General features: G+C 47.8%; 1 protein-coding gene across 9 annotated transcripts in view; it reads left to right on the top strand.

Annotated features, from left to right (window-relative positions):
- BDKRB2 (bradykinin receptor B2) overlaps positions 1-22953 on the top strand; it is a 594686-nt gene that overhangs the window by 366797 nt on the left and 204936 nt on the right. For 7 of the 9 annotated variants that reach the window (XM_069637694.1, XM_069637696.1, XM_069637698.1 and 4 more), the window contains exon 2: positions 22786-22878. The exons of the other annotated variants lie outside the window; for them this stretch is intronic. The gene's annotated coding sequence lies outside the window, so the exon portion shown is untranslated. The remainder of the gene's footprint in view (positions 1-22785; positions 22879-22953) is intronic. 9 annotated transcript variants of the gene reach the window in all.

The following is a 22953-nucleotide window of genomic DNA, read 5'->3' as shown; positions in this document are numbered from 1 at the left end:
ACAATGTATGTCAAGAAGAGCGGCCCGGCATACAGCAGCCACCCCGTCCTGGCATGGGACTGGCGGGAGGGGGGGGACTGATCGCAACTGTTGGAACGGTTCCACGGTGGAAAATGTCCTCGCCCAAGACAGAAAGCGAGTGAATGCAATTGTTATTCCTCAAGGATTGAGTGGGGAATCCCACCGTTTTAGGGAAATAAACCGTGACCTGAGCATTGTTGATGACCTCACATTGACAGATTGGGGGGATCCCCCATTTACATATTATTTAACAGTGCACAATTCCTTCTCGAGGATAGATATTATTTTGGTAGATGTGGGCTTGAAAGGGTAAGTTGGAGAAACTGGACTCGAGCCAATTCCCTGGTGTGACCATGACCTCATACTAGCCAACATAGGGAACTGGGCAAACAAATCAATGAGAGGGAGAAGGATGTGCAATGATGTCCTTCTCAAAGACAGAGGTTGTGCAAGGTCTGTTGACTTGCATCAAGGATTATTTTGAATTCAATGATAATGGGTAGATAGGTGTACCCATGCTATGGGAGGGATTGAAACTACGACCATCAGAATAGGAGCACAGAAAAAACAAGAAAGACAAAGGGAAGAACCAAACTTATGGCAGAAAAATAGGGGCCCTCAAACCATGGTGTCCTGCTAGAAATTATATTAACCCATTGACTTCAAAAGAGCTCAAACTCTATAAATCCCAACTAAAAGCTCTAGTGATCCAGGATACTGAGAGGATACTGAGAGGAAACTCCTATTCCTAAAATAGAAGTATCATGAACAAGGGGAAAAGGCAGACCTGACCTTGGCTTGGAAACTGTGTGACAAGAGAAAATCTAAAATGGTGCCAGCAATCCAGCCGCAAAATGCCCAGGTGGTGTATGACACAGAAAACATAGGGAAGGAATTTAGACAATACTACAAAACTCTTGGAGAAGCTGTTCTTCTCTCAACTGACCCAACACACTGCACTTGTTGGTTGCCTACACAACAATCAATCTGGATTCAGAGCATCCAGAGGCATGAAAACTGCTCTTCTGAACACCCGTGAAGAACTGTTTGTGTCTCTTGATTGTAACTCTCCAGCTGTTCTCATTCTACTTCATCTCTCCTCTGCATTTGACATGGTGAACCGCTCCATCCTCATAAAACGGCTTCACAATACCCTAGGTATCTCGGAGTGGGCACTGGACTGGCTGACCTCTTTCCACAATAACTGTCCTTCCCAGGTTATTTTGGGCTCCTTCTCCTTCCCCACATCTGTCTTTACCTGCGGCATCCCCCAGAGCTCCAACATTTCTTCCTGGCTCTTTAACATCTATGTTCCTCTGCTCGCACACCTAATTTCAACTTCTCTGACTAACTTCCAGTGTTATGCAGATGACACACAACTCTTTTTTAAACTTCCCTCTGATACTCTTGTTACTTCCACCGTCATTCCTGAATGCCTATCTGCTATCCAGTCCTGGTGTGCCTCCAATGATCTCTGCCTCAATGCCAGCAAGACTGAGATCCTTCCCATTGGGACTCCTGCTCCCTCTTTCTTCCCCTCACTTTGGCCACCCTCCACGGGCTTGCCCCCTTCTCCTTCATCTAAAGCCAGAAACATTGGAGTCATCTTCGACTACTCTCTTTCCTTCCTCCCTTACATTCAGGACCTTGCCAAGAAGGCCCACTTTCAACTCCACCTCCTCAAAGGAATCCTTCCTTTCTTCACTTTCCCCCAGAAGCTCAATGTCTCTAGAGCTATGGTTCTATCTCGGCTAGACTGCTTCAACAGCCTCTTCCTTAATCTACCCTTTTCTTCTCTACGACCCCTCCAGCTAATCCAGAATAGGGCTGCAAGACTTATCCTTGGACTCAAGCCCAGGGACCGCATCTGTCCAGCCCTAAAACCTCTCCACTGGCTCCCGGTTGCTGCAAGGATCAAATTCAAATCCCTCTGCATCATCCATAAGGCTGTCTGGGGCCGGGGACCATGCTACCTACAACTTTCTCTTACTAAATACTCTCCCACCAGATCATTACGCTACTCCGGCACCAGCTCTCTGTGTGTCAAGCGCTTCGCTAAACAGCGAACTGGGGGCCAATCACTTTCCTCTGGTGGCTCTCGCCTATCGAACAGCCTCCCCCCTCCTCTTCATCTTGAGCCGAATCTCCTCAAATTCCGGAAACTCCTCAAGGCCTTCCTTTTCACCTCCTCCTTCCCTCCCTCCCTCCTCTGATAAACCCCACAGTTGCTGAGATTGGTGGTCAGGGCCATTATGTGTCCACCCGGGTCCTGGCCTCCCACACCCAATCACCTTAGCCTGGTCCAAGCACTTGCCTAGGCACCCACTTGCCTGTGCTATCACAGGTCTGCACTTAATTATTTATTGGGAGTTGACCACTCCCACCAAGCCACTTCACAGCTGCTTACTCCCTACTTGAACACAAGAGTGAGGTACTAGTGATACGGGTGGACAGACAACGATGTATCTGGGGATTCAGATCCCAAGGGACCTGTCGAGAATGCAATGCTTATATTATGACCATTTCCTTGAGACAGTAAGAAAGGACCTGAAGAGGTGGGATAAACTCGTGTTCTCAAGGTTTGGGAGGATGACCTCATTAGAATAAATGTCCTCACTCGCTTTTTGTATTGATTTTCAGCGATCCAGATGATGCTTCCAGAGAGCCTTTTTAGGGATCTGAAATAAATAAGTAGGTTTATTTGGCAGGTAGAAAGGCCCAGGTCTAAAAAAGCAACACTGACCCGGCGAAGGAATATGGGGAATTTGGTTTCCCAGACTTCTACCAGTATCATAAAGCTGCCCAAATTAGAAAATTGTTGGAACACATGAGGGACGACCTGGGCACTTTTTGGATGTACTTGGAGGATATGGTAGCTCACCTCAAAAAAGCAAGAGACCTGTTGTGGTCGTTTTCATGAATCCTTGGATGTCATCACTTCTCCCTGGGGTGGTACTCAGCGGGAGGATCTCATGGGGAGAGACTCCCCCTCTAGAGATAAGGACAGCCATCCAAGGGAAATGCGGTATGCCAACCTTCCATCACCTCCACCCACCTCGTACACATCCACCTATCCCCTCTTTCAACCCTCTGTAGCCCAAACATCCATTTGCTTCTATAGCATTAATAACTCAGATTTAACTGAGACGAAGAAGAGTAGGGATGATTTCCTTTGAAGGTACTGGGACGAGGTGAACATGCAGAGCAATGAAGAATCCTCAAGAGAAAGTACATACACGTTAATAATTTTGCATTTATATAGCGCTACAAACCCTCAGGCATCTGAGCGCTGCTTATTAATACCCACGGTGTGTGGTGCTCATTTATCGACCTCGGAAGCATGAAAGGCTGAGTTTGGCCCTGCCGGGATTCGAACCTGCATCAGCAGGATCTGCACAGATGTCAAAGCGAGCGCTCTGCTCCAGTGCTATCGGACCAGCTATAGCTGTTCTAGTGTTCTAGCTGTTTTGCTAGACTCAAGATAAAAACAGAAGAAATTACCAAAGCATCTATACCTCTGTGGAGGAACCGCAAGTGTAAAGGTGCAGGAAGAGGAAACAGATCAGGATACAGAGGAGGGAGCCAAGATGTCCAAAGCCGGTACAAGTAAGAGGGCCAGCACGGCATGCTGTGGTACGGAAGCTCCTGGCGTTTTTGAAGCACGGGAGGTGCAGAGGAGAAAGTCTGCACAACTGGGAAGAAGTCGGAGTCTGCAGCAGGCCGTCGCAGGGCTTAAGTCCACGAAAGCTACAGGGGCCGCACGGCTGTGTGCAGATGCCCAGGAGAGGCCAGAACCCTCGCGCACCACGCACAAAGGTACGCAGGTTGCCGGGAAGGTGTTGGAGACCCGAGAGGGCTGTGACAGATACAAAGGGGCTGGGGACAGCGGCCAAACTCCTTATGGGACTGGTGTGGGAGCCCAGGAAGTAGAAAAAGCCAGAATGGGTCAGCTGGGAGATCTTACCCAAATTGTGAGAAGCCAAAGGGAAGGTAGATGACATCTCCCTCATCACAGTATTAGCAAGAAGACTGAAGAGTAAGATAAGAGGGCTGAAGCCCACCCAACCGAGATTACCAGGATCATACTTGGCATGTTAGTGAACCAAGTTGGTCCAAGCCAGGGGAAGGGAGTTATTCCCCCTGGCATTGTAAACTGCCAGAGAAAGGCCTGGGGAAGGGAGACATTCCCCCAACTGTTGTGAACTATAACATGAAGCCTGAGAAAGGCCAGGGGAAGGGATAAATTCCCCCAACTGTTGTGAACTATAACAAGAAGCCTGAGAAGGGCCAGGGGAAGGGAGACATTCTCCCACTGGTTGTGACCTATAACAAGAAGCCTAAGAAGGGCCAAGGAAAGGGAGACATTCCCCCAACTGTTGTGAACTATAACAAGAAGCCTGAGAAAGGCCAGTGGAAGGGAGACATTCCCCCAACTGTTGTGAATTATAACAAGAAGCCAAGGAAGGCTAGAGGAAAGGTGTCATTTCCTTGGTATTGTGAAAACGCAAGGCCAAGTAAAGATAGAGTCCAGTGATAGGGAGTCATTCCCCCTGGCATCGTATGAATCGCTAAAAGTCAGAAACTTGGAGAAGGGAGTCATTCTCCTGTTAACTGAGTCTACAAAGCAACTATGTGGCAATAAGCCCGGAGACGGCCGTCGAGGGGCTTATTGCCATTAGTACCCCGGCCCGTTAGACTGGGGTACTAATAGCATTTTCTTCTGTTCCGAAACGCTGCTGCGTTTCGGAACAGAAAAAAAAGGCTGCTGGGAAAGGGAAAACAGAGTCTGTTTTCCCTTTCCATGGTGGCCATTGGGAGCGGGCGCGCTGGGGACAGAAGTGTTCCCAGCGCGTTCGCTCCCAAAAAAGGTGAAAAAAGAAGGTAAGTGGAGTTGGGAGGGCAGGCAGGGGTAAGTTTGGAGGGGATGGCGGTGGAATAAGGAAAATACATACCTGAATCCCCGGCAGGGGACGATGGCAGGCTCCAGCCGTGTGGAGGCTCTGAGATGGGATTGCCCCATTTCAAGCCTCCTCATTGGCTGAGGGGCTGCCACGTCCCGCGCCGGGAGGAAATGCAGGCACGTCCATGGGATTACACTGTTGTATGGCTCGGAAACGAGGCAATCCACGTTCAGTGTAATCCCGTTTATTGCAATGCGGGTACTAATGGGTAATAGGGAATGTTGATGTTTGATCTATAACTTTAACCTTTGAGTTGAACTGAGAACTTTACTGCTTGTTGACACTTTAACCTGGAACTTTCTTTTGTTTCTTGGAAAGGTATTGAGACCTGTGGAAGGGAGGCATTCCCTCTGGTAAAGATCCCACCTAACGACTGGAATTGTGATTGTTTGTCCAGAAGAAGGGTGCCATTCTTCTGGACCAAGAAGATCCATTATCTCTTTAGTTTAGTTATAAGTGTAAGGGACAGAAGCAGGGTTTTGACACACTATGGTAGACTCCTGATTAACCTGGACATCCTGACTGAATTCCTAGAATTTTAGTTGAGGTAGGGAAACCACTGTTAGAGTTAGGGAGAGTAAGGTTTTCTCTTTATTTTTTGCTATAATAAAAGTTTCTGCCAACAACCATGCCACCTGTGTGTCAGTCTCCTCCTCCTTACAGCGCCAATGAAGTAATTGCACAGTAGAATATGATTTCACCTGATCCCAGAGGTATTGTGGTCAACCTGGAAAAAAAGGGGGGTTGAATGAGAGATTAACCACTTGGCCTTCACTAATGAGTTCACTTAGGGGAGTGCCTATAGACCTAACCCGGCAGGGGTTTTGTAACACACATAAATGGTCAGATAGAGGCTTCAAAGAGTGGGACAACACTTTCTTGAGGGAGAATTTAATGGGTACGAAGAGGTGAAGGAGATGTTAGGGCAGGATGCTATAAGTATCTTTGAGTACCTGAGACTAAAAGGGACGCTCACAGATCCCAAATGCATTAAAAATCTGATAAGAGAGCTCACGATATTTGAAAAAAGTTATGGGTGCAGTGGCTTTGAGAAAAGGAATTCCCTCTAAACTATATAAGGTTCTCATCACCGCTGATACATGGAGCAGGCAAAACTTCAAAAAATACTGGGACACGTTGGCTGGGGAAGAAATCCCAGATGAGGTCAAGGACAAAATCTATAAAGTTACCTTCCATGGTGACCTATTTACGTGGGCTCTGGAACATAACTTTAAAATGAGTGGTACCGAGATCCCTTGAAACTGTCCAAGATGAACAGAGGGGTATCCCCAAAATGTCCCAGAGAATGTGTGTAGGTGGGATCGCTATCTCACATTTGGTGGTCCTGTCCCAAGATACACATTTTCTGGACTGAACTTCTGAGCTGGATGAAGGAAGTGACGGGGGAACAGCTTGCACTGGACCGCTTACAGGTATCACAGTGTATCCCTCCAAGAGACAGAGAGGAGTATCGATTCCCGTGGATGTGGGAGGCAATGTTTCAGGCATGCTGGGTGGCAGTGGCCCAAAGGTGGAAAAGTCTGATAACCCCAGCTACGACAGATTGGCTACAGAACGTCTGGGATACATTTAAAATAGAGAAACTGACAGCCTTAGTCAATGACTATGAGGGATACTTCCAAGAAGAACAGGGGCCATTTCCCAGCAAATGGGAATCCAGTAGGGCACAGAGTGGGGGACCCAACACAGAGGTAGAGTTGGAAGTAACAGGGAATTAATTGGAAAAAATCAAGGCACAAGGGAAGAAGAAGGTAGCATATTGGCTGCGGCATGAGGGATCTCATACAGGGTTGACGATGGCCAGATGGAGCAATGTAGAATGATGAGAAAGTGTGATGGCCTACAGTATGTAAAAATCCATGTCAATATGAAGAAACCTCATTGATAAGCATAAACACCAGAAATGCTTATAACTTCCTATGGTTGGTGGGGAGGGACCGGGTAACCAGTTTATTGTTATTTTCTATGGGGTGTTATTTTGCTTGTACACTGACGTTAAAACTAATACAAACAAGTTTAAAAAAAAACACCCAAAATGTTTTCCCTAATGTCCCCCAACTGCCACAGTCCATTACTAGATTGTGGAGGGTTTCTAGTTCTTTGGACTTACAAAAGCAGCAATTCGTTTCATCACGATGGGCATGATTTCTGCCCCCAAGAATTTCGTCAGAGTCTTACTTTATTAAAGTATAACCTCTAGCGGGCATCCGGAAATTTAAGAATATAGTTGGGAGACTTATGCAGGGGTTTTCCATCTAATACAATATAATGACTTACACTCGTCAATTATATTATTCCAAACAAACTCCCATATTGTTTACTTTCATAGGGTTGGATACTAAAATGTCCTTAGAGACACCTACAAGATGTGACATATTTTCACAACGCTCAACCCCAGAATTTACATAGGTATTCTCTATTCTCACAACCTGAAAGATGGGGTGAAACAAAGATGTCTGGGGGACCATGTACATTTTTCTTAACATAGAAATCACTTTCCAGGAGATCATGTCCTTGATTTAAAGTAAACACAACTCAAAGCGAAGTAATGATGTTGGGGTACCCAAAGGGAGGCCTAATAAGCCTTCCAGCATGCCCCACTTCTTGTCATCCCAACGAAGGATAACATTGGCGCCATACACAAGAACTGGAATGACTTTAGCTTTATAAAACTTCAGCAGAGGGAGGTAGGAAAATCGACTATATCTATTAAGTCACCATCTTAGCCTGCGTTGTCAATGCTGTTAATTTATTTCTTAAATCGAACTCCAAATGAGCAAGATTTTTAGTATTAGTGACCAAAAATCCCAAATAAACTAATTTAAAAAACGTCTCTAGGATTTCTTTATCCAATGACCTGTTGAACCCTTTAGCACAAGATGTTTTCCTAGGGTGCAAAATCATGACCTTAGATTTATTTGTGTTCACCACAGGTCATTGGTCTTGGCATATTGCTGAAGGACCACGGCCTGGTTCTGTAAACCAATGCGTGTTTGGTCTGATAAGAAAACGATCAGCATATAACAACCAACTTATAATAAACGAATCAAGCTTCGGAGGGAATAAATGAGCATTTTCAAGAGTAGAGCCAATATCTGCAATTATTTCAATTATTCTTCCTGAAAATTCGACCGCTGCGAAAAGCATCTTGCTTCTAGGTTGAACACATATGGTTTGTAGATTTTGGATGTATGTCGCTGTTGCTTGTTCTTCCACTTCAGCCCATGTGAAACACAGGCACATACGCACTCAAACACGGCACACATACATAAACATACACAAAGTCTCGCATTTCACCATGCCATGCATAAGTACATCACAAACTCCAGTTTTCCTTGGAATTCTAAGGCATGCAGTTTTCTTGAATTTAAAATAGAAAGGAAAAAAGAACTATAAGTGCCAGAATTCAATGGGGGAAAAGGGCTGGTTGACTTCTCCATACATGACATGGAAAAACCTGAGCGTTTTGTAGGTATGCCCAAGAGTGCACACATGTTCGTCCCCTCTCTTCACATCTCTCTTTCCCTCTCTATATTTCTCTTTCCCTCTCTTTCCATCTCTCTTTCTTGCCTTACATATCTTTTTTCTTTTACTGCTTCCTTCTGTCTTTCCCAATCTCTCTCCATCTCTTCATTTCCTTCTCTTTCCTTATTTCATTCCTTCCTTCACTCTTTTTCTTATTTGACACTCTTCCTTTGTCTCTCTCCTTCATTTTGTTACTTTACTCTTTCCCTGTCTCTTTCTCCCCCTCGCTTTTTTCTCTCCCTATTCCTTCTCTCTTTTTTCTCTCTTTCTTCTTTCTCATTCCCTTGGGGAAGATAGAAGCCCCAGAGATGCCTCTCAACCCGCGGGAAAAAATGTGTGCCGAAAGAGCTGTTCTTTAAGAGGCCAGGGCCACTACAGTGTGTTGGGCACGAGATGGAACGGAAGTACGTGCACCTTCTCCAACGTTCTCATGAAAAGATATCGAAGAGAGTGACCGCACTATCCATTTACACTTAAGAGCATATGGGGAATTTGCATAACTAGAAGTACCTTTGTAATGTGCAACATATGTATAGTTGCTGTTATAATTTTATATGGAGCCACCTTACTGTCTATTTCACCATGATTCCGTTTTTTTCAAACAGTGCAACTATAACTATAACAAGCAAAGGCAATACCAACAGTTTGGGCTTTAGTGTAGGAATAGGAACGGTTCTTGCCAGGCACTGCCATAGTGGTATTAACTGGATGCTGATGGTAGCAGGTACAAAGCCCAAACTGTTGTCTTTGCCAATGCTTGTTTATATCTACGTTTGCGTCACTATCCGAACATTACTTCCCAACCGATATGCCTTCAATGTAAGTACAGTTGGGTGAGTGATTGCGCTATATAAGAAATTCCTTAGTTAGTTAGTTACCCTCTCGCTTCTGACTTCCATACGCATGTTTACTTCTCTCTAACTTTGGGTTATTTCCCCATTTATTGTCTTCAGCATTCCACCACTATGTGGGCCGCCAATGCAGTGCTCTGTCCTATTTCTGCGTATCAAGGTAACCTTTTGGATCGCCCTTGGTGTCCTTTGTCTATCATATGTGTAACTTTGACCCCTGCATTTTTTGTTATCGTTCCGATTATTCTCCATGTTTATTTCTACATTAGTATTATATTGACTGAGCACCTGAGACCTTAGTGCAACCTTTTCAATTGAGAAACCTGTATTAGCTTTTATTCATGTATTACTCTTGCGAGTTTTGTTGTTGTGAACAACTATACCACATTATGTTGACTATTCGTGTTCTGAGTTAAACTTTTTTCTTTATTCCTGTATTGTTTGTTCTACGCATCTCTCGTATATTATTGTTGTTTGTTTTTTTTGGAATCATCTTGTGTTGGGAATAATTGATGTTGCTTTTTGTGACAGGGTTGTCCTGATGAAGGATAGATTACTATCCGAAATGCATTGGCCAGGTGCTCTATTTCTCCTCTGTTGACTACATGCTTTTATGATTTATAATCCCCAATATAACGTTGGCTTTGAATCATGCGTCTCGTATCTTATTTTCTGAAACATTGTGAAATACTGTGATTCTTGGTGTACTTGTGCACCAACTTTGTGAGTATGTGGCAGTAAAGCTAGCTATTGTGTTGTTTTTTGGTTTGACACAGTCCGTGCCGTTGGGTAGCCATAGTACTCCTTTTGACCTTAGCGCACTGTCTATGCATTGAATTACGTACGATTATACTCATTCCGCTGTGCCCCCTCACCTGGATCATTTTAAGCAAAGCCAACATGATGAGTGCTATTATATTGGGATACTAACGTTACATCGATGGAGCCAAGCATGGATACGTTTTCTTATAATAACATGGCCTTTTTACTGACTTTATGGACACAGCCACTACGTGGGGATACTTGTAGTTTATTGGTGTAGACATAAAGGACATATTTGCTTGCCGTCTCATTACTGACATTATAAGCAAGGCAAACTTGAGTTTGTTCTTAAGTGGGGGATATTGGCATATATTAGAGCAGTGAGCATTAATATGTTGGGACATACCCAGTAACACCTTTTTTTTTATAAAAGCGTACATCGTGGGCATAGACACCATGAGCCATGACTATGTATTGGAAAATGCTTCTGTTCACTGTTGGGGACCTGACAGTGATTTGTTCTTGTGATATTCTACAAAATTGATTGTAAACTGGATTTATGCACAATTTTTCACAGAAAGTGGGCTGTGAAATGCACCATTTTAACCCATTATTTTAAAACATATGATATGAATGATATGTGTTTCAAGGCGCGACAAGGCAGGGGGGGAGGGACAAAGGGAGACAGACGACGATCCTACTAGGCCAGGTGTCATTCAGATTGCGCAAGTGCAAGGGTAGGGGGACTGGGAAAAAGTGCAGGGGAAGGGGAGAGGGGAAGTCCAGTACATGGTTAGTAGAATACAAGATAAATAATAGGGCCAGCTGGTGGCAAGTGCAAGGAAAGTGCGGTACATGGTTAATAGAATACGAGATAAATAAAAGGGCCAGCTGGTGGCAAGTGCAATGGTAAGTGCCGGGAGAAGGGGCTGTAGGATACAGAGACAGTCCCGTAGTGCATGTAGGCAGTGCAAGGAAGAGTGGCTGGGCCAGGACATGAGATTGGTGAGTGGCCCAGTTCAGATTTAGTGCAAGTTCAGTGATTTTAGCAGGGGAGAGAGGGAGAGAAAGCAGAGGCAAAGAGGAAGGTTTTGAGGTGCTTCCGGAACCGGAGATGGTTCTCCTCAAGTTTCAGAGAGGCAGGAAGGCTGTTCCAGAGGGAGGCCCCTGCTGCGGCGAGAGATCTACCACCAGCTCGTTGCTTGGAGAAGCAGCTGACCCTAAGGTAGTTGGAGGTGGATGAGTGAAGGGCTCGAGAAGGAAGATATTTAGGAAGAGAGAGTTGCAGGTATTTTGGCCCAAGGCCCCAGAAGGCCTTGTGGATAATGCAGAGGGTTTTGAACTTAATCCTTGCAGCCACTGGGAGCCAGTGTAGTGATTTCAGTCCTGGAGAGATACGGTCCCTGGGCTTGAGGACAAGGACAAGTCTCGCAGTCCTGTTCTGGATGAGTTGCAAAGGGCAGAGAGTAGAGGCAGGAAGATTTAGATAGAGGCTGTTACAGTAGTCCAGCCTAGAGAGAACCAGAGCTCTGGAGACAGTGAGCTTGTGGGGGAAGGAGAGAAAAGGAAGGATATCTCTGAGGAGGTGTAGCTGGTAGTGTGACTTCTTAGAGACGTCAGAGATGTGAGGGGAGAAGGAGAGTGTGGAGTCGAAGATGACCCTGAGGTTTTTTGCCGTGCAGGTAGGAGCAGGAAGAGGGCCAAGGGAGGCCGGCCAGAGAGCTGCAGGGAAGGAGGGAGTGGGTGTGCCGATAAGTAGAATCTCAGTCTTACTGGCATTAAGGCAGAGGTCGTTGGCGGCACACCATTCCTGAATAGCAGAAAGACAGTCAGAGATGAGGGAAGTGGAAGAGAAGGCCGAGGGTAGCCTGAAAATGAGCTGGGTATCATCAGCGTAGCACTGAAAGTTGGGACAGAGAGCGGCTATGCGGTGAGCAAGAAGTGCCAGATACTGATTGAACAGCCAGGGGGAGAGGTTAGATCCCTGGGGGACACCACAGGTAGAGAAAAAGATGTCAGAGAGGAAGGAACCCAGTTAGACCTGGGAGTGTCAATTGGAGAGGAAGGAGGACAGCCACGCCAGAGCTTGACCAGTGATACCCAGGTTATCACAGAGACGGTTGAGCAGGATGGTGTGGTTAACAGTGTTAAAGGCAGAAGAGAGGTCGAGCAAGATGAGAACACAAGGGGTGTTAGAGTCAAGGTTTGAGAGCAGGTCCTCACGGATGTTCAGAAGAGCAGTTTCCGTGCTTCTGGCAGCTCTGAAGCCAGACTGATGGTCATGAAGACTACCCACAGATTCATCATGGAGATTAAGCTGGGAGATAGCCAGTTTCTCCAGGAGCTTGCCCAGGAAGGGAGTGATAGAGATTGGGCGATAGTTAGCTGGGCAGGAGGGGTCGGAGGAGGGTTTCTTAAGTTGGTGCACAAGGGAGTGCTTGAGGGGGGATGGGAAGACTCCAGAGGTGAAGGAGTGATTGCAGAAGTCAGCCAAGGCAGGCGCCAGGGAGTTGATGTGGACCTTGATAGTTTTGGAGGAACAGGGGTGGACCTGTTTTAACGAGACTTTCATAGATCCGACTTGTCTCGAAACCTCGTCAGCAGAAAAAAGGGGAAAGGCAGAGAAGGAGGGAGGAGGGGTGGCTGCCGAAAGGCCAGAGGGAGAGCAGGGAATAGGGAAGGGGAGGTGATAGTAGGAGAGTGAGGACAGGATGTCTTGAGTTTTTGAAATGAAGTGAGAGGCCAGTGCCTTGCAGAGGGCCTGGGAGGGGAAAGGAGAGGTGAAGACTGCAGTAGGGTTGGCCAGCTCCTTGCAGATTTTAAAGAGTTCGGCCGAATTGTTAGATGCTGCAGAGATGCGGGCTTGGATAAGGGCTCTCTTCTAAGTGAGAACGGAGAGCCGGTATTACCTTTGGAGCAGGCGGCAGGCCAGTTTGTCAGAGGATGAACATGAAGCACGCCATTTCCTTTCTGCCACCCTGCACTTGCGTTTAAGGGTGACGAGATCTGAGTCATACCAGGAGTTACATTTGGCTTTGGGCTTCAGGCGGATTCTCATGACAGGGGCAAGGATATCAAGGGTATCACATATAGCAGAGTGGAGAGGGCTGTGTCAGGGTGGGAGTCAGCTGATGGGGGAGGGGGGGCGAGAAGGTGGTAGCGAAAGCCTCAACTGACACGCTCTTCATGGTTCGCATGATCGCAAAGGTGGGTGGCAGTGATGAGGGTGGCTTTGCCTGTGAGGTAGGGAGGGTGAGGTGGGAGGATAGGAGAGAGTGTTCACTCCAGGAGAGAGGAGTGGAGAGAGGGACAGAGAGGGGAAGGTCAGAAGAGATCAGAGCATCAAGAGTGTGCCCTGCAGAATGGGTCGGCCCAGACGGGAGAACAGAGAGTGAGAGAGAGTCGCAGAGGCCGCGAAAGAGTCTAGAGGGAGGACAGGAGGCATCAAGGTGGATATTGAAGTCTCCAAGAAAGAGGAGTTGAGTGGTTAAGGACAGGAGTGAGGAGGAGAGGTCAGCCCACTCAGAGAGGAAGGAGGAAATTTGACCAGGTGGCCGATAGATAGTAGCCACGGTAAGGGAATGGCTAGGAGAGAGAGAGAGAGTCAGCAGACAAGGCATTCAAAGGAGGAGTAGGTCTGCGTAGGAGTGACAAAGGCAGGAATCCACTCAGGGAAGATAAGGGCCACACTCCCCCCCAGCACGGTTGGGCCTGGGCAAGGAGAGGATCTTGTAACCGTCAGGTAGGAGTGTGTCAAAGCTGGCGACAGCTGGCCGTGAACCATGTCTCAGTGAGACCGAGGATGTCAAGGTCCAGTTCCTCAAGAAGGCGACAGATACCAGAGGAATGTTTGACGGCAGAGCGAGAGTTAAGAGTGGCAATGTGGAGTTGGTGGCCATCCTTGAAGGACTTCCGGGGAGGGGTGCAGATCAGAGGTACGCCCTGTGGAGGCGAAGAAGAAGGAGTCAGAGAGAGGGCAGGGTGAGAGGGTGGAGGCAAGGTAGCCGAGGACAGGGAAGAGGGGACAACAGGAGAGGAAAGGAAGTTGATAAGGCGTGGGAAGCGTCTATCAAAGAGGTGGAGGTTGGCCTGAGGGCCTTGGACCAAGACGGTCCCATTAGCGTAGACATTAATGATGGCCTTAGAGGAGCGGAAGGTGGCCAAGAGGACATCCCAACGGGTGCCATCATTAATGGGAGAAGAGGAGAAGGGAGAGAGCACAGAGACCATATGAAGGGTCCATTGGTCAGGGGAAGGCACAAAAAAGAGGATGTCAGTAAGTGTTTCCTTGGAGGCGGCGCTAGTGTAGGTGTCAGCGATAGGGAGGCCTGGGTTGGAGACCAGGATATCCTTTTTAAACTTTTTCCTACCAGATTTAGTGAGGAGAGCAGGATAGTCAATGGAGAAGCAGTTAGAGAAGATAGGAGAGATAGAGAGCACCATGGAATAAGGAGGGAGTGGGGGGAAGACAGACGAGATGAAGCGGAAAGGAATGAAGCGGCAAGCCATAGTTACCACAGTTTCAGAGCAACAGTAACACAGTAAAAACGAATTAGGTACCCAGTGTAGAGGCCACCTAAATTTGAGAGTCCTGCGAGGGGAGAAAAAGCTGTAGTTTACCACAATTTCAGAGCAACAGTAAAACAGTAAAAACGAATTAGGTACCCAGTGTAGAGGCCACCTAAATTTGAGAGTCCTGCGAGGGGAGAAAAAGCCCTAGTTTACCACAATTTCAGAGCAACAGTAAAACAGTAAAAACGAATTAGGTACCCAGTGTAGAGGCCACCTAAATTTGAGAGTCCTGCGAGGGGAGAAAAGCAGACCTACTTTACCACAATAGGCGGTACACACTGAAGTGTAGAAACCATGTGAAAGAAAAGGAAAGGGAAGGAGTGGGTAGTTGGGCTGGGCGAGAGTTAGGGTGTCGAGACTTGCCGCGTAGTGAAGAGTATTGAGCCTCTGTCCACAAATCACCCACAGGGAGAGAAAGATAAACACTCCCTGTGCGAGCCTTGAGGCCACAGGTGGGTTGTTGGTTGTAGAATCAGGTGGCGCCGAGGACTCCAGAGGCTGTTGGAAGGAAGTCGGGGTTAATACAGGCAAAGACAGTGCTTTAGTTAAGAGTGAATAAATGATACTTTCTTACCTATGCTCAATGGAAGGGAGCCTGAGGAATTGGTGCAAGGGAGCGCCGATGATTCAAACAGGCAGGTACCTGGAGGTGGGTACGAGCTGACCACCAGTAACCCGTAATGATTTCCAAGACTGAACAGAAGGAAGGTCTTCAACCTTCCAAGGGTCGAAATCCGGGTTGTAGCAAGTGAACAGATAGGGAAAATCCAAAGCAGTCCGTTAAGTGCAAAAAAGGGTCCAAAGTACCAGTATCCGTGCAGAGTATCGGCAACCGTATCCAAGGAGCAAGAGTTAATCAAATCCGTGAGAGTAAGCCTGAGGTCGAAATCCGATGAGGTCAAAAACGAGAGTCAAGAACGCCGAACAGTGTTAGTGAACAGCTGTGAAGCGGCGAGTGATTTAAAGCTCCCGGCTTTTATGCGAGCCGCCTCCCGATCACGTGAGTGGGGCTCCGTGCACGTGATCGGGAAGTTGATGTGCAACCAGGAAGCGATCGCGATCGGCTGTTCCAGCCCGATCGCAATCTCCATGGCAGTTGCCATTGGAGATGAGGAAACAGACCACACCGTCCTCTTCGTGTGATCCGCAACCATCGGTGATGGCGACTCCCCTGCACCCTAGGTGATGGGACGTGAGGAGGGTTGGGCGGTGAACCGGGGAGCCTGACAGTATTTTGCATCGGGGTGTCATGCAGGGTGTTGTGTGGGTGTGCGACTGACCTATTGTGCATAACAGAGCCCCCCCTCAATGGCCCACGACCGCGTGGGCAGGTGGGATGGTTCAAATGAAAACGGGAGACAAGCCTCGGAGCATGGACGTCATTCGCGGGGACCCAACACCGCTCCTCCGGACCATAACCCGCCCAGTCCACCAGATACTGGAGACAACCACGAACCATACGAGAACCCAGTATACCCGACACCTCATATTCCACAGAGTCACCCACAGACACAGGGCCAGGCGTAGACCTAAGGCGAGTAGGAGCAGGACAAGGCTTTAGCAGAGATGTATGGAATACAGGGTGAAGGCGCCAGGAGGCGGGAACCGAAAGGCGATAAGCCACAGGGTTGATCACAGCAGATATCCTGTACGGACCCACAAAACGGGGTAGCAATTTGCGACAACCGGGCAGGCGGAGGTGACAAGAGGAAAGCCACACCCTGTCCCCCACTACATAGGAAGGTGCAACGGCCCTCCGCCGGTCAGCCGCAGATTTAGCAGAGACTTGGGACTCACGAAGGTGAGCGAGAGTCCGGGCATGAACGGCCGATAGGTCACGTGCACAGGAAACAGCAGCAGGGTTAATGGAATGTGTAAGGTCTGGAACAGGTAAGGTGCGGGGGTGTTGGCCATATAAGACAAAAAAGGGAGAAAAGCCAGTAGAGGAATGCAGAGCATTATTATACGAGAATTCAGCGAGATGTAGTACACTCAGCCAGGACTGCTGGTGCTGTAGAATGAGGCAACGTAAATATTGCTCCATGGCCTGGTTCACCCTCTCCGTCTGGCCGTCTGTCTCCGGGTGATATGCGGAGGAAAAACGGGAATCAATGCCCAAGAGGCCTGTGAGCGCCCGCCAGAACCGAGAAGTGAACTGGGGTCCCCTGTCTGAGATTATGATAGTGGGTAACCCGAAAAGACAGAAGATTGACCTAAAGAAAAGGTCGGCCAGAGCCGGTGCAGATGGGATGCCAGAACAGGGAACAAAACGAGCCATTTTAGAGAAAGAATCGACCACCACCCAAATGGTGTCGAAGCCCTTGGTTCGAGGTAGGTCTGTCACAAAATCCATCGACACTGTGTGCCAGGGCCTAGGAGGTATAGGCAAGGGAAGTAAGAGTCCCACTGGACGTCCCCGGCGATGTTTACATTGGGCACACACGGCGCACGTGTTGACATACCCTTCAACATCGCGCTTCATGGAGGGCCACCAACACCATCGCCTGAGAAGGTCCAGCGTGCGCTTCTGTCCAGGATGACCATTAATGGCACTGTCGTGGGACCATTCTAGTGCAAGATTACGAGTGTCGGATGTCGGTAACCATAATTTGTTTTGTATGAATGGCAGCCCATCATGTAACACCGGATCCCACTCAGAGGTCTGTTCGGGATGTAACGAAACCCATGCGCGAATGGACTCTAGAAGCGGTAAAGGAGGAGTACAGAGGCAAATGACATGTTGTTCTAATAGTTTTTCAGGAAAAACAGGCAAGGATACCCCACCAGGAGAACGTGATAAAGCGTCCGCCTTCCCGTGGGACAGACCCGACCGGTGTTTTATCTGGAAGTCAAAGGCTGCAAAGAATAAATGCCACCGCACCTGCCGACTATTGACACACTTGAGTGAGGCTAAGTCTTGAATGTTACGATGGTCTGTGTACACCGTGACTGCATGTCTTGCTCCCAACAGGTGATGCCGCCAGACCTGAAAGGCATCCTTGATGGCCAACAATTCCTTCTCCGTAACCGTATAGTGCGTTTCTGTAGGGGTAAACTTTCGAGAATGAAACGCCACCGGGTGTAGCCGACCGGAACAAGGACAATGTTGGGATAATACCGCTCCAAGAGCAAAGGAGGATGCATCCGCTTCTACAATGAAGGGGAGTTCCGGGTCGGGATGCTTCAGCACAGGAGCGGTAGTAAATGCAGCTTTTAGCGCATCAAAAGCCTTTTGGTGTTGTTCCAACCAGATAAAAGGCAACTTGGGGCTGGTCAAGGCAGTAAGAGGCGATACAAGAGACGAGAAATCCTGGATAAAGCGCCTGTAAAAATTCGAAAACCCAAGGAATGATTGTAGTGCCTTAACATTACAGGGTTTTGGCCAGTCCAGAACTGCACGAACCTTGGATTGATTCATTGCTAAACCCCCAGGGGTAATGTGGAATCCCAAGAATTCCACACTTCCAGTATGGAACTGACATTTTTCTGGCTTTGCATAGAGTGAAAAACGGCGAAGCCGAGATAATACCTCGCGGACATGTAGTACATGTTCTTTCAGGTCCTGTGAAAATATCAGGATGTCATCGAGATACACCGCTACACAGATGTCTAACAAATCATGGAAAATCTCATTCATGAAACGCTGAAACGTAGCAGGGGCATTACAAAGCCCGAAGGGCATGACTACGTACTCAAACAGTCCGTAACGAGTGCAAAAAGCCGTTTTCCACTCGTCTCCGGGGCGAATTCTGATTAAATTATAGGCTCCGCGGAGATCGAGTTTCGTGAAGATGTTGGCGTGACTCAACCTGTCCAACAATGGTGTAATCAGGGGTATAGGATACCGGTTCTTTATGGTGATAGCATTCAAGCGTCGGTAGTCCACACAAGGACGTAAGTCGCCCTCCTTTTTGGGGACAAAAAAAATAGGGCTAGCTGCCGGAGAGGTGGAAGGACGTATATGGCCAACCTTTAGAGCCACTTGTATGTATTCTTTCAATGCCTGTTCCTCTGAGGGGGACAGGGAGTAAATACGTCCTGAGGGAATGCTGGAATCAGGGATGAAATCAATAGGGCAATCGCAAGAACGGTGTGGTGGTAGTACCTCCGAAGAACCCTTGTCAAAGACCTCATGAAAGTCCTTATACTCCCCAGGGATATTTGTCGCCACCACCCCCACTATGTGAGACTCCAAGGACGTGGACGCTTCCTCGTGTAGGGTAAGTTGTGCGACGGCCCCCAAGGCACGTGAAGGAGATTCGGTGTCGTCAGGTGCGGTGAGGCAAAAATTCTGGCAGATTTCCGATTCAAAGTGAACCTGCCCAGACTTCCAGTCGATTAAAGGGTTGTGTTGATGTAACCATGGGAGCCCTAGTATAATCCCGAATTGGGGCATCGTAATCAAATCAAAGGATATGACTTCCTGATGTATTTTCTGTATAGTTAGGGTGATCGGGGCAGTTTGTTGTCGAATTGGGCCAGAAATCAGTGCTGTGCCATCCACCGCCTGTACTGGTTCCGGACGTTGTTTGGTAATCAGGGGCAGATTCAATGACCCGGCCAGGTTTATATCGACATAATTGCCAGTGGCACCAGAATCGATATAGATCGAAACAACATGAACGATGTCGGGTGTGGGTTTTAACGTAGCCTTTACCATCACCGGTCTGATCCTGCCAAATGTGGGGAACCTGTCCGAGGGAGTTGAAGGATTGCTCGATCCGGCCCCCGAATCTAGGGTCGAGCATTCCGAAAAACCGGATTTTTTAACTTGGGGCGTCTGGGACAGGATTTTATAAAATGCCCGGTCAGGCCACAGTAGAAGCAGGCATGGTCGGTTCTTCTGCGGTCCCTTTCTAGTTGTGTGATCGGGCTACGAATACCGCCTATTTGCATAGGTTCACCACCGGTCTCAGAGGAGGGGGAGGATAAACTAGGAGTAGGGAACCCTGTTTCGAACCTGCGTTCGGAACGCCTTGCATCGATCTGTAGGGCGAGATCCACTAAGTCAGTATGAGATGTGGGCAAAGAAGGAACGACGGACATAGCATCCTTCATGGTACTATTAAGCCCCCGGTAAAACACTACTGCCCTTTTGGGTTCAGGCCAAGATGTTTCAGCAGCCAGTTGGTTAAATCGGGCAATGTACTCTATGAGTGACCCCTTGCCTTGAGTTAGATCCAACAATTCAAGATCCCGGGATTGGGCTTTGTGGCGTGTGTCGAATACATGAGACATTTCTGTGACCAATAACTCGAAATCATATAGGACAGGGCTATTGCTTTCAAGTAGGGGATTGGCCCATGCTGCCGCAGTGCCGGCCAGATGGGACAAGGTAAAAGCTGCCTTTGTGGTGGAGTCGGGAAAGGCCTGAGGTCTACAAAGAAAATGTAGCTTGCATTGGTTTACAAAAGTGCGGTACTTTCTGGGGTCTCCGTGGAATCTTTCTGGAGCAGCCAAGGGAAAAAGTGTAGGCATGAGTACAGGAATTTGTGGCGCTACAGGGGGAGTAATAGGTTGGACAACCAGGGGTTGGGCAGCGGCTTCCCCAAACTCTACATCAGCGGGTAATGGGTGTTGTACACTTTGGATTAAATCTAACCTCTGATGTATAGCCGCGTTGGCGGCTGTCATGTCTGCCCTCAAAACTGTGAGTGCCTGTATCAATGCAGCCACGGGGTCCTCGGCTACAGGATCCATACACAACACAACGCAAGGCTTCACAGTCTGTCGAGACTTGCCGCGTAGTGAAGAGTATTGAGCCTCTGTCCACAAATCACCCACAGGGAGAGAAAGATAAACACTCCCTGTGCGAGCCTTGAGGCCACAGGTGGGTTGTTGGTTGTAGAATCAGGTGGCGCCGAGGACTCCAGAGGCTGTTGGAAGGAAGTCGGGGTTAATACAGGCAAAGACAGTGCTTTAGTTAAGAGTGAATAAATGATACTTTCTTACCTATGCTCAATGGAAGGGAGCCTGAGGAATTGGTGCAAGGGAGCGCCGATGATTCAAACAGGCAGGTACCTGGAGGTGGGTACCAGCTGACCACCAGTAACCCGTAATGATTTCCAAGACTGAACAGAAGGAAGGTCTTCAACCTTCCAAGGGTCGAAATCCGGGTTGTAGCAAGTGAACAGATAGGGAAAATCCAAAGCAGTCCGTTAAGTGCAAAAAAGGGTCCAAAGTACCAGTATCCGTGCAGAGTATCGGCAACCGTATCCAAGGAGCAAGAGTTAATCAAATCCTTGAGAGTAAGCCTGAGGTCGAAATCCGATGAGGTCAAAAACGAGAGTCAAGAACGCCGAACAGTGTTAGAGAACAGCTGTGAAGCGGCGAGTGATTCAAAGCTCCCGGCTTTTATGCGAGCCGCCTCCCGATCACGTGAGTGGGGCTCCGTGCACGTGATCGGGAAGTTGATGTGCAACCAGGAAGCGATCGCGATCGGCTGTTCCAGCCCAATCGCAATCTCCATGGCAGTTGCCATTGGAGATGAGGAAACAGACCACACCGTCCTCTTCGTGTGATCCGCAACCATCGGTGATGGCGACTCCCCTGCACCCTAGGTGATGGGACGTGAGGAGGGTTGGGCGGTGAACCGGGGAGCCTGACAGTATTTTGCATCGGGGTGTCATGCAGGGTGTTGTGTGGGTGTGCGACTGACCTATCGTGCATAACATAGGGGTTCTCTTGGTAAGAGAACCCCTAAAACCGCAAAGGTTGTTCGTTGCATCCTGCCTATGCTCGGTCAGTCACATACATTGATGGGAAACGTTTACACACTTCAAATGAAAAATTCACCAGCCTGCCTCTAACCACGCGTTATTTCATGCCCTTTTCATCAGCTAAGCACAGGTATCTGCAAAACACCCATCATGACTTGCTGAGGAACTGTTGCTACATACACGTGATAACTAATTCTGTTTTAATGGTGTGTTAAACAAAAAAGGCTATTCTAGTACATTTTACTGATTGGTGAATCCTGACCACATAGTGACATTTATTTTGAAACGGTTCAACGTAAAAACGAATAACCTGAGCAGTGAGCACAATAAAAAGCAGCATCACGTGTCAAGGAAGGGACATCACATCTACCTGTGCTTCCACCATGAAAACAATGTCGAGGCTTGTATGCATATATGAGAAAAGATCACGAAAAGGGCTTAAAGGCTCATGGGTGAATACTTTAGCGAGAGATTGAATTGGCGGCTCTGTCCATACTGTGACCAATCAAATGCCGCATATGAGGGAGTCTGCCCAACAACTCGGTACTCTTCTTTCAAGATTCCTTCTGTATATTGCACTGTTGTTCATCACTCTACGTTTAATGGTATTGAAAAGGAAGGTTTTGTTTGGCTTATAAATACATTGCACTATCTCGGCCCAGATGAGTGAGCATTTTGAGATCAGAATTAATACCAGCTGTAACAGTGACTAGTTTACTCCCAATGAGCCAGCTCCTCTCTCCTCATAAGCACTGCTCTTTTGTCTGCCGCGAGACAGGCTCTGCTCTCCTCATTCAGCCTGCTTTGCTGGCTGATATGTGCCGGGCTGACTCTGCTCCCTGGCCTGAGTTGTGGGGGTCTGTATTTTTCTCCTCGGAGGGCTTTGCTTTCGTCTCGCTGGTTCAGGATTCTTCTCTTATGCTAGCTGGACTCAATGCAATTTCTACATGCTGGAGCCTGTTGAGGCTTAACTGTGTGTGGAGACTCACTGCAGTGTGTATGGATGCCGCTTTGCAGCCCATGCGGTAGAGAAGCACCACTCACATTGTTTCAAGTAGCCGTGTTTGGCCTAATACATGTGTATCGTTGCAGTAGTATCTAAGTCCCTAGATACAGTTTATAGCCGGAGTCTAAGATTTTGTGTAATGCGTGTCCACAAAGCCGCTAAGTGCTGCATAAAATGGAATAAAACTGTATGGGGTACATCATCATTAATTCAGTATGTTCAGTGAAGAAACAGGAAACTGAAACGTCAACTCATTCCTGAAAACGCACCGGTATGTCCTGTTTGTCTGCTCAGAATAAAAGACGCGTTTAATACTTCATTTCCTCTGCATCCTTTCATGTTTTCAGTGCAAGTAATCCCGAAGTCCCACTCCTCATCTTCCACAAGGAAACATTGCAAATCCAAAGTGATATTCTCCAACTGAGTCATCCAAGAACTATGTAAGTATTGTACAACATCGCCAAATAAGTCAAATAAACCTGAAACATAAAGTAAGTTGCACTTTGAAGAAACAT

The sequence above is a fragment of the Ambystoma mexicanum genome, chromosome 14, assembly GCF_040938575.1.
Source record: "Ambystoma mexicanum isolate Mex_15411 chromosome 14, UKY_AmexF1_1, whole genome shotgun sequence".
NCBI lineage: Eukaryota > Metazoa > Chordata > Amphibia > Caudata > Ambystomatidae > Ambystoma > Ambystoma mexicanum.
The sequence above is the reverse complement of the archived record's forward strand: the minus strand, read 5'-3'. Positions and strand labels throughout refer to the sequence as shown.